Genomic DNA, 11,428 nt, shown 5'->3' on the forward strand with positions numbered 1-11,428 from the left:
AATAGTAGTAGTAGTAGTAGTAGTAGTAGTAGTAGTAGTAGTAGTAGTAGTAGTAGTAGTAGTAGTAGTAGTAGTAGTAGTAGCAGCAGCAGCACTAGCAGTAGCACTAGCAGCAACAATAGTAATAGAAATATAACACCAACATAATACTAGCAGTAGTAATAGTAGCAGTAGTGGTGGTGGTGGCGGTGGTGGTGATGGAGATGATGATGATAGTGACAGTGGTAACAGGAGGAGGAGGAGGAGTAGGACGAGTCGGGGACAGTATCAACTCAGGACAGACATGAATGGAATGAAGGGAGGAAGGAGGGAAGGAGGGAAGGGAAAGGAAGCACAGGCTGTTGAAAATAACTTTGATGAATGATTCTCTTTCATGGCCGGGGGATGAAAGTTTGGCCTTTGTTGCCACGTGGAGGAGAGGGTGAAGCTGGCCGCTAATGAGGTGCCAGGGGTGTGGTGGTGGCAGTGGTGTCGAGGGCTGGCGCGGTGGCTGGCCCCTTAACGCGTGTACGCCTCACAGATACTTGATGGCTGGCTGCAGTGTGCTTAAGGCCGTGTTATGTGGACAAGAGTCATAGAGGGGATAGATGAGAGAGGGAATAGAAAGGCAGAGGAAGGGGACGGATCTATGCTATGGGACACGAGAAAGGGCAGATGAAAGAGAGAGAGAAGGGACGGGCGGATGAAATAAGGAAGGAAGAGATTAGACAGCGAAAGGAGAGAAAGGAAGAAGCTGTATGACATAATAGTAAGAGAGGGGACAGGTGAAAGAAAAAAAGCAAAGGAAAAATGAAGATGAGAAATAGAGGAAAAAGAGAAAAGAAGAAGAAGAGGAATAAAGTAGAGGTTTTATCTTACTACCACCACTACTTAACTACTGCCACTAACAAAAGAAGGCAAATAAGAGGAAGGGTGAATAGAACAGGAAAGGGACAAAAGTAACCAAAGTAATACAGCTTAAGAAAAAGAAAAGTGAGATAGAAAAGATGAGAGAGAGAGAGAGAGAGAGAGAGAGAGAGAGAGAGAGAGAGAGAGAGAGAGAGAGAGAGAGAGAGAGAGAGAGAGAGAGAGAGAGAGAGAGAGAGAGAGAGAGAGAGAGAGAGAGAGAAGAAGTGAGGAAGGGAAGAAGGGAGAAAATGTGGAAAAGTCTGCATTGGACAAGAGTAACAACAGAGGACAGATGAGAGAGGGAAGGAGAGGGAAGGGGAGAGAGGGAGAAGAGAATAGAGCTTTGTCAAAGTACTATAAACTTTGCAAACATTACTGCTCCCTCTTCAACAACCACTGCTACTACTATTACTGTTTGTTCATCTTTATTTCAGTTTCAAGTTCTGTTAATTTTGCAATGCTTTGTTTTATTATTTATGTTATGTTTTATGTTCTTGCGTACAATTTATAGTTTTATTATATAATCATGATGACTTTACTCCAAGCTGCCCTATTGTTTATGTTATTAATAACGCTCCTTCTGCTAAAACGAATTAATGAGAAAACATATAAATCTGTCACAAAAATCCTAAAAACACTTAAAAATCAGTTACTTCAGCTAGAGTCAATTTTCCTTTTGTTCATTTAGCAGAAAGAGACGTCCTTTCTTTGCATCCACACGCAGCAAGACATGTCCGTAGCCTTGCCTTATTCTTCCAGTTAGAGCCTGAGTTTATCCATTCACCTTCTACAAGTGCAGGATTTCCTCTACTACCACTATGAACCACTTCACATCTTCCCTCTCCTGGTCCATGTGCCTTGTGATCTTGTTGCTATGGTGGTGTTTAGTCATATCTTAACCACAATATCTTAAGCAGCGTAGAATTAAACTTTTTTCCTTATATCTAACCTCAACTTTTTCACTTTTAAAGCAACTCGATTAAGTTATATTCTGGATGCCATTAGAGGATTTCATGGATGAATAATGATGCTTTTCTTTTGTTAAGGGCATACAGATCATCCCGTTAGTCCTTCGCTTTATCATAGCTGACTGATAGAGGACTGGATAAAGTATGGACATTTCTCATTCAGTAACGAGCACATAACAAGAAGTCACGGGTTTATTGCAAGCTTGGTAATGTTGATATTCAAGAGTCTGATATACTCAGAGATACATACATACACAGAGAGAGAGAGAGAGAGAGAGAGAGAGAGAGAGAGAGAGAGAGAGAGAGAGAGAGAGTGAGTGTCCACCACGTACACAAATGAACCAACAAACAACCTACATTGCGCCTCCCCTTCCCTCGTCTCTGTCTCGTCACGTGTAGCCAATCCAGCTGGCATCTCTTAAGTCTCCCTGCCCCGCCTTTCCCGACTGCCTTCACACATGACTTCTCCGGGATAAAGGACAAAAGCAGAGCAGTATTTTATGATCTATACACCTCGAGCCTCGTGTCGCCTCGCTTGGCCTGGGGCGAGGCAGGACGAGGCGAGGCTGCCATTGTTTGCGAAGCGTGAACTGAAAGCGTCTCTTCACTCATTAGTTCCTTTGTTGGCTATTCGGGTGAGGTTCCACGTGCCGGATGACCTGCAGCAGAGGTGACGACGATGAGAGTAACGGGGAAGGGTGATAAGGAAGGATGATGGAGAAGGGTAATGGAACAGGGTGACAGAGACAGAACAGGGTGATGGAGTAGGACAAGGTGACAATAGAGGACAGCATAGACAGGGTGATATCGCAAAAGGCCAGGATAGGATAGGGCAGGTTGAGAGGACATGGTGAAGGGACAGTGACAGAGCAGAGGGAAGACAGGACAGGGTGGGACAGAACGAGTCGGGCCAATGAGACAAGTGAGAAAGGTGAGACAGTGGTACGTAAACAGTAAAAATGGGATGAAGCAGAGTTACGATGCAAAGAGACGGGGCAAAGTTTACAGGATAGAGGCACGTAAGATAGTAAGACAAACGAACAGGGTGACAGGGCAGCAGAACGAGATAGGTTAATCAGACAGGGTGCTGGGATAGGGGGACAAGATGCTGGAGCGTGTGAGAATGACCAGTAAAATATGATATACTGAATAGGACAAACAGCTTAGCGAGACGGGTAGAGTGAGATTAAATTAGTACTTGGTATTCTGAAATGCTTTGTTCTCTCACCAGGGTTATTTCAAAGGCCAAAGATGACTAGTTATATTCTCATGTTTTTTTTTCTTTATTTATTTTACCACCGTTAACGTGGAATAGTTCCCTAATTATTGCTAGAATAATAGAAATGCCATGAAGAACTCCCACAATAATTCTAGAGTGTAATGTTACGGTATGCAAGTAAACTCTAGGGGAAATATAATGGAGAAAAATATTGAAAGGTAAAGAAAATAAGAGAAATATATAATCCTTGTTTCAGTGTCATAAAAAGCACACGAGGATAAGAGAGAGCAGATAAGGATGAACATTGATCACATATAGGCACTTCTCAAAAATTTTGTTAAATGCTGGAAGTATGGAAATGGGCCTGTAATTATTTATTTCACATCTGTCACCTGATTTGAAAATAGGAATAACTTTAGCTATTTTCAATTGGTTTGGAAATTTACCGGTTTTTAAAGAGAGATTAATGATGTGAGTTAAGGGAGTGGATATAAGGTGTGAGGTGTACTTTGATACTTTAGGTGATATAGCGTCATAGCCAGGGGTATCCGATTTTAAGAAGTTTAGGATTTTTTCAACTTCAATTTTATCAGTAGGTGCCAAATACAGGGAAAAGTAAGGTGAATTTCTTAGATAAACTTTGTAGTTACTTTGTTCATTTAAGGCATGTGTATCATTTACAAAATGTTCATTGAATTTATTAGCAATGTCATTACAATGTGGCTGTAACTCAATGATGCGCTGAATGTTGCTTGACCTATCCAAGAGAAAATTTATGGTAGACCACTGGCTTTTAAGGTCACCTTGGTTACTTGTAAGTTTGTTCTTGTAGTATAAGCCTTTTGCACTCCTTAGTGTGTTACGGAAGCGTCTATACTGGTCTCTGTAAGTTAATGGCCATTTTTTTTTGCCAACCTCTCTAAGCGATGTTTTTCTTTGATGCTAGTTTTCAGTGCAGAAGTAATATACGGACTATTTTCATGCTTTTTATTTTGACGGATATTTCTTATAGGAAATTCTTTTCAAATAATTCACTAAATCTATCGAAAAACAAGTTATGAGCCTCTTCAGCGCAAGTTGAGTTTAATAAGGAATTCCAGTTAACTAGTGAGATGTCGTTTCCAAACTTTTCCAGGGATACTTTAGTGCAGTGTCTTTTACTGATGTAATGTGGTGTGTGAGTTATTAGGTCAAGCCTGAATTGTGACACAGTGGGAAAATGATCGGATATATCTGTTTGAATAATGTAATTACCGTTATTCTCTTCTGGTTGGTTCGTCCAGATATGGTATATGAGTGTAGCTGAAGTGCTGGTTGGTCTTGTTATTAATGGGTAAACGGAAAAGGAATGCATAAAATTTATAAACTCAAAAATATTATTTTCATTACTTTTCAGTAAATTCAAATTATAATCTCCAAAGATATGCAAGCCATGAAAATTTTGATCAATAATTGAAGAGAGGATATCAGTCATTACATTGATAAAATTGTGAAAGTTACCACTTGGAGGTCTATATATGCACAAAAGCAGATTTTTCTTACCAACAATTGTAGTTGCATCACCTAAAGTTTCAATAGAAGAGTTAGAAATTACAAGTTGTTTTTGCACACAAGTATTAAAGTCAGTGGTTACATACATGGCAACACCACCACCACCGTGAACGTTTCTGGAATTCATATACATGTGATAACCAGGTAATTCATACAAAGAACACATATGAGGATCCAATCTAATTTCTGTAAACCCTATTACATCAAAATTGTTGTCACTGTTATGTAAAACTGTTTCCTGGAGAAGCTGGAAATTCTTTTGGGATAGACCGTATGTTTAAATTAAAAATGGTTATAGAGTTGTTGAACTGTAAGGAGAGGTTATCCAGAAGAGTGTGTTGTGTTTGTGGAATTTTAGATAACCTGTTGCGCAAAATAAATTCATTGATATCCAAGTTAACATTATATTTTTCATTGTCCATAATAAAAGGATTAAATTCTAAGTCTTCAAAATTGTTTATAAGAAACTGTGGGTTATCAGAAAGGACAGCTTGCAAAGATTCAATATTCAAGGATGCAAATGGTAGTTCGTGATTTAACAAGTAATTGGTTTCCATAAGTACCAAAGGAAGACAGTTAATTCAGTAACAAAATTAGGTAACACTTATCTATCGTGGTTTTCGGCCACGGACCTGCTTCTTGTTCAGCTGAGAAGTGTATGTGTGTGTGTGTGTGTGTGTGTGTGTGTGTGTGTGTGTGTGTGTGTGTGTGTGTGTGTGTTGTGTTGTGTTGTGTTATGTTGTAATGTGTGTGTGTGTGTGTGTGTGTGTGTGTGTGTGTGTGTGTGTGTGTGTGTGTGTGTGTGTGTGTGTGTGTGTGTGTGTGTGTGTGTGTGTGTGTGTGTGTGTGTGTGTGTGTGTGTGTGTGTGTGTGTGTGGGTGTGTAATTCACCTCGGTGGCCTGCTGGTCACCCAGCCAGTCTTCCCCATTACGGAGCGAGCTCAGAGCTCATAGACCGATCTTCGGGTAGGACTGAGACCACATCAATACACAACACACCGGGAAAACGAGCCCACAACTCCTCGAGTTACATCCCGTACCTATTTACTGCTAGGTGAACAGGGGCCACACATTAAGAGGCTTGCCCATTTGCCTTGCCGCTTACCGGGACTAGAACCCGGCCCTCTCGATTGTGAGTCGAGCGTGCTACCCACTACACTAAGCGGTGTGTGTGTGTGTGTGTGTGTGTGTGTGTGTGTGTGTGTGTGTGTGTGTGTGTGTGTGTGTGTGTGTGTGTGTGTGTGTGTGTGTGTGTGTGTGTGTGTGTGTGTGTGTGTGTGTGTGTGTGTGTGTGTGTGTGTGTTGTCGTGCTGTTAATCTTCCATCATCCATGTCAACATAAAAAAAAGTAAATAAAAATGATGATTTAACCTTTAAGTTAATTCATTTGTAATTAAGATTTTGTACTTGAGAGATTAATGTTTGATTTAAATATATATATATATATATATATATATATATATATATATATATATATATATATATATATATATATATATATATATATATATATATATATATATATATATATATATATATATATATATATATATATATATATATATATATATATATATATATATATATATATATATATATATATATATATATATATATATATATATATATATATATATATATATATATATATATATATATATATATATATATATATATATATATATATATATATATATATATATATATATATATATATATATATATATATATATATATATATATATATATATATATATATATATATATATATATATATATATATATATATATATATATATATATATATATATATATATATATATATATATATATATATATTACGGCCCGCCCGTAACATGCATTACTACCATCACCTCCTCCGCTTGTTACCTCGTTCGCCACCTCTCCGCCTCCCTTCCACGTCACCGTCTCGTGAACCTTCCACGCCACCGTCTCGTGAACCTTCCACGTCACCGTTTCATGAAGCCCGCTACTGTCCCGAAGTTGGATTCACGCGGCCCCTTTCGACTCAACCGAAAGTGTTGAGCCAGCTCTTGGTTTTCTGGATTGGCAGTTGAGATCCAAGCCTCAACCAGTGAACACAACGCCTCTTGGTTCTGCCGTGGGATCAACCATCACCCAGCATTTCACCACTGCGACACCGCATAAGTATCACTTCCCTCGTCCGTGTTTTCCACATTGCCTCTATATAGGATTAGGATTATTGTTAGGTATTAAGTTGGGTTCTTTATTGTTGTATTTATTACTGTGTTATATGTATATGTGTATGTCATTTTCCTGTGTTTCATGTTATATATCTGTGTTTCATGTTTCTTGTTATATATGTGTCAATTTCATTATGGGTTATTAAAGTAGCTTTTAAAGTGACCCCTTTTGCATTTCCTCACCAGTTGAACCTGCAGTGTTTTTTTTATTGTTATTGTTCACCGGCTCTCCGATGCCAATCTTACCAGTTTAACCGGTGAACGTAACAATTGGCGACCGTGACAGGACCATTATAACCCATGTTCAGTGTTCCATTTTTCCAGTGACTTTTTTCTGTGATTGCTTGTGTTTCTGTGGTGTTGTGACTCTGATGTGTTTTTTCTGTGACTTACTCTGCGTGTGGTTTAAATTTACCTTTGTGCGTTCAAGTGGCTCCTTTTGGGTTAAACGTGCTTCGTGACTTTCATTGGTATCGCATAGCAGTGGTAGAGCAGGAAACCAGGTAGAAAGGCGTGTTCACCGATAGCACTTATCTCTATTTTTGCACATAGGCAGGTGTGTAATAAGTGTTATCCAAGTGTTGGGATCATCATATGTTCATGCGAACCCTCAATGCCCTCACTTCGCGGATCATTTTTCTCGCTAGTTAGAATCGGCCATTTTAACTAGTCTCTCAGACTAATCCGCCTCCTTATCAATAACAAGTCTCAGTACAATTCGCTCCTCACTCTCAAGTCTCGTAACTAGAGTAATCCGGATCCCTCTTAATGCCGTAACTCTCTAGTTTACCCCTCATTAGTGATTGTACTCATAAGTGTTTACTTAAGTATAATCTAGGTAATTTCCAAGGTTGCCTTTATTATCACTCTGCCAAGTTCCTCACTTAAGTAATTCGCTTATCATTTTTTTTGTTGTGGTTTAACATCTATTTAATATGGCTTCCGCTCAGTTTAACGTTGAAGATTTTGTGCCGACCCTTCTCTGGAACAACTTAAATATGCTAATATAAAGAAGGACCAATGGAAAGCCATCGCTAAACATTTTGATGTTCCCATCACGTCTCAGATGACTAAAGAGGTCATTAAGAATGTAGTTGTTGAACATCTAGTGCAAGAAGGTCAGTTGCTAGGAAATGCCATAGAAGAGTTAACTCCCATGTCAGCCTCTACGAGGACTATAATACACAGTCCCCAGGAAGAACAGGATAAGAGTAGGATAAGTCAATGGGAAATTGAGAAGCTTAAACTAGAATACCGGATGCATGAAAAACAAATGCAACTACAGGCAGAAAAATGAATTACAGGCAAAAAGAAAAGCAACTACAGGCAGGCAACTACAGCAGAAAGGCAAGACAAATGCAACTACAGGCAGAAAAGAGAAAAGAGAGAATTTCAGTTACAACTTAGAAGGCAGGAGAAAGAGTTAGAAATTCAGGAGTTAGCCCTACGAAATGACGCTAAGTTTAGAGGGAAGAAATAGATATAAAGAAACAGTTAGCAAGCTTTAATCCTGCTACAGCTGCTCCGCTAGTTCCCCCTTTTGATGAATCTGATGTTGACGGGTCATTTCGCGCTTTTGAGAGCATTGCTAATAGGAATAAATGGCCCAAGGATCAGTGGGTGTCTCTCCTTGTCCCTAAGCTAGTAGGAAAAGCTTATAGGGTATACAACGGCCTTAGTGATGAGGTAGAATATGAAGAGATCAAAGGTAACATTCTAGACGCCTACTCTATCACTTCTGATGGATACAGACAGCAGTTTCGAAAGTATGTGAAACCAGAGTCTCACACCTATGTTGAATTCGCTAGTGAGAAACTAAGACAATTTAAGAAATGGTTAGCCGCCCTTAACATTACCACCTTTTCGGAGTTGCTCAATCTAATGGTCCTGGAAGAATGGAAGAACAAGTTACCATTTAATATTCTGAGGCATGTGGAAGAACGGGAGAGAGTGATCTTATGTCTGCCGCTAAAGTGGCTGATGCGTTTGCTTTGTTGATGGGATCCCTGGGTAGTAGAGGTCGTGGTTCACTGTCTAATGTTAGGTCCTCCTTTGGGGAAGGTTTTGGGGCGCGGGTGGTAAGCCAACCGGATTCTCGCCAAATGCATATAATTCCCCCTGGTGTACATACTGTAAGAAGCCAGGTCACACGATCCAGAAATGTAGACACCCAAATTGCAAGGGTTCTCAACGTCAATTTTCTTTTGTGTCCCCTAGACCTAACACATTTGAGAACAAGAAACCAGTGGCCCTAGCTAACCCTGTCAACTCTCCTCTAGAACTTTATGACTCGTACATGTATCAAGGTAAAGTGTCCTGACTGATGGTAAAGACAAGGCAATAAATATCAAGGTTCTGCGTGATACAGGTGCTGCCCAATCCATCTTAAGGGAAGATGTCATCCCTAACATCAAACAGGCTTTCACTGGGGAGAAGGTGATCCTTACAGGTCTCGAATCACAGCTCTCCTATCCCTTGGCTAATATTAGCTTACAGTGCCCGTTCATTTCAGGAGAGGTTGAGGTAGCCATTAAACCTGGTGAACTGCCAGTACCGGGGTACATCTTGTACTGGGTAATGATCTTGCGGGTAACTTGGCTGTTCCAAACTTAATTGTTCTTGATTCTCCCTTAACAGAAAGTCCCACTAAGACCCTGGACGAAACATCCCTCACTTCTTCCCAGTGTGTGCAGTCACCAGGTCTCAGTCCAAGTCCCCTGCCCTTTCATCACCTCCTCCACCAATGATTGCCTCTACTGACAACTTGTATAATAACATCATTTCAAAGGAGAATTTGATTAATGCTCAGGAACAGGATCTCACTTTGGCTAAGATCAGACATGTGGCCAGTGAGACAAAGGATATGTCTAAATTGCCTTGTTTTTATTATCAGGAAGGAGTCCTGATGCGTGCCTACAGACCTCCTGAACTGAAACAACTAGACACCTGGTCAGAAACACATCAAGTTGTCATCCCTTGTCTGTAAGACCAGCCATTATAGAACTAGCTCATGATGGATTGTCAGGTCATCTAGGCATCCAAAAAACCTACAAGAAGGCTCTTCAACATTTTTTTGGCCAGGAATGAAAAAGGATGTGTCACACTATGTAAAAACATGTCACATATGTCAAGTTGTGGGTAAGCCTAACGAACGCCTTGTGCCAGCTCCTCTGACGCCTATTCCAGTTCAGACGGAGCCCTTCGAAAAGATCATACTAGACTGCGTAGGGCCCTTACCCAAAACCAAACGAGGGAATCAGTATTTGTTAACCCTCATGGATCCCACTACCAGGTACCCTGAAGCATTCCCTCTTAAGAACATCACATCAAAGACCATTGTAAAACATCTAATACATTTTTTCACCTCGGTAGGAATTCCAAAACAAATTCAGTCTGACAAGGGTAGCAATTTCACTAGCCATTTTTTCCAACAGATAGTGAATGAGCTAAACATCGACCATGTTACCTCCTCGGCTTACCACCCCAATCCCAAGGCTGTCTGGAGCGGTTTCACCAAACATTAAAATCCATGATGAAGAAGTATTGCTTGGAGCATCAAGGAGACTGGGATGAAAGTATTTCTTTCCTTCTCTTCGCTTTAAGAGAATCTCCTCAAGATTCTTTAGGTTACTCCCTTTTGAATTACTCTATGGTAGACAGATCAGGGGGCCTCTCAAAATATTAAAGGATCAATGGTTTACTCAAAATACTCCTTCAAGCCCCAGTGTGTCTGACTACATCAGTAACCTTAAGAATAAAATCAGTGAAGTCAGATCTTTTGCTAAATCAAACTTCCTCAAATCTCAAACTAAAATGCAACAGAATTCTCTTCCCAAATCTGTCATGAGAAGTTTCAAACCAGGAGACAAGGTTTTACTTTTCTCCCCACTCCAGGCAATGCTCTTCACAGTAAGTTCATGGGACCTTATGTTGTGGCTCAAAAACTAAGTCCATTAAATTATGTGGTCCACACTCCTGACCGTCGTAAGGATTCCCAACTTGTTCATATTAATCTAATGAAACCTTACCACTCCAGAGAACCAGAGGACGACTTGTCTCGCGCTGTACCTGTATGTCTGATAGGAAAGGAGTCTGGTCCTGTGCCCCCCGAGGAAGAGTCCGACATCGAATTCCTCTTCTCGTCACCTAAAGGACGCCCCTCAAACAGCCAAATCATGTCCAACCTGGATGAGGTGTTTCTTTCCTTAACACCTTCACAACAGTCTGATCTTAAAAAGTTATTGCCAGACTCCTACCCATTGCCCTTGATAGAGGACCTTATAGATAGTATAGGAGTAGCCAAATTTGTAACCACTATAGACTTGCTTAAAGGTTACTACCAGATTCCCCTCTCGGACGAGGCCCAAATAATATCCGCCTTCATCACTCCCTTCGGACTATACCAATACCAAGTGATGCCCTTTTGCGTGTCTAATGCTCCCGCCACCTTCCAGAGGGCTATAAATTACATAACTCAGGACTTGGAGGGCAACATCTACTTCACCGACCTGTTCCTGGGCGGCACCTTCCTCACCTACGGCACGGAGGTCATCAACTTCCCTGACATGGACCCCGAG

Source organism: Portunus trituberculatus, chromosome 10 (assembly GCF_017591435.1).
Source record: "Portunus trituberculatus isolate SZX2019 chromosome 10, ASM1759143v1, whole genome shotgun sequence".
Lineage (NCBI taxonomy): Eukaryota > Metazoa > Arthropoda > Malacostraca > Decapoda > Portunidae > Portunus > Portunus trituberculatus.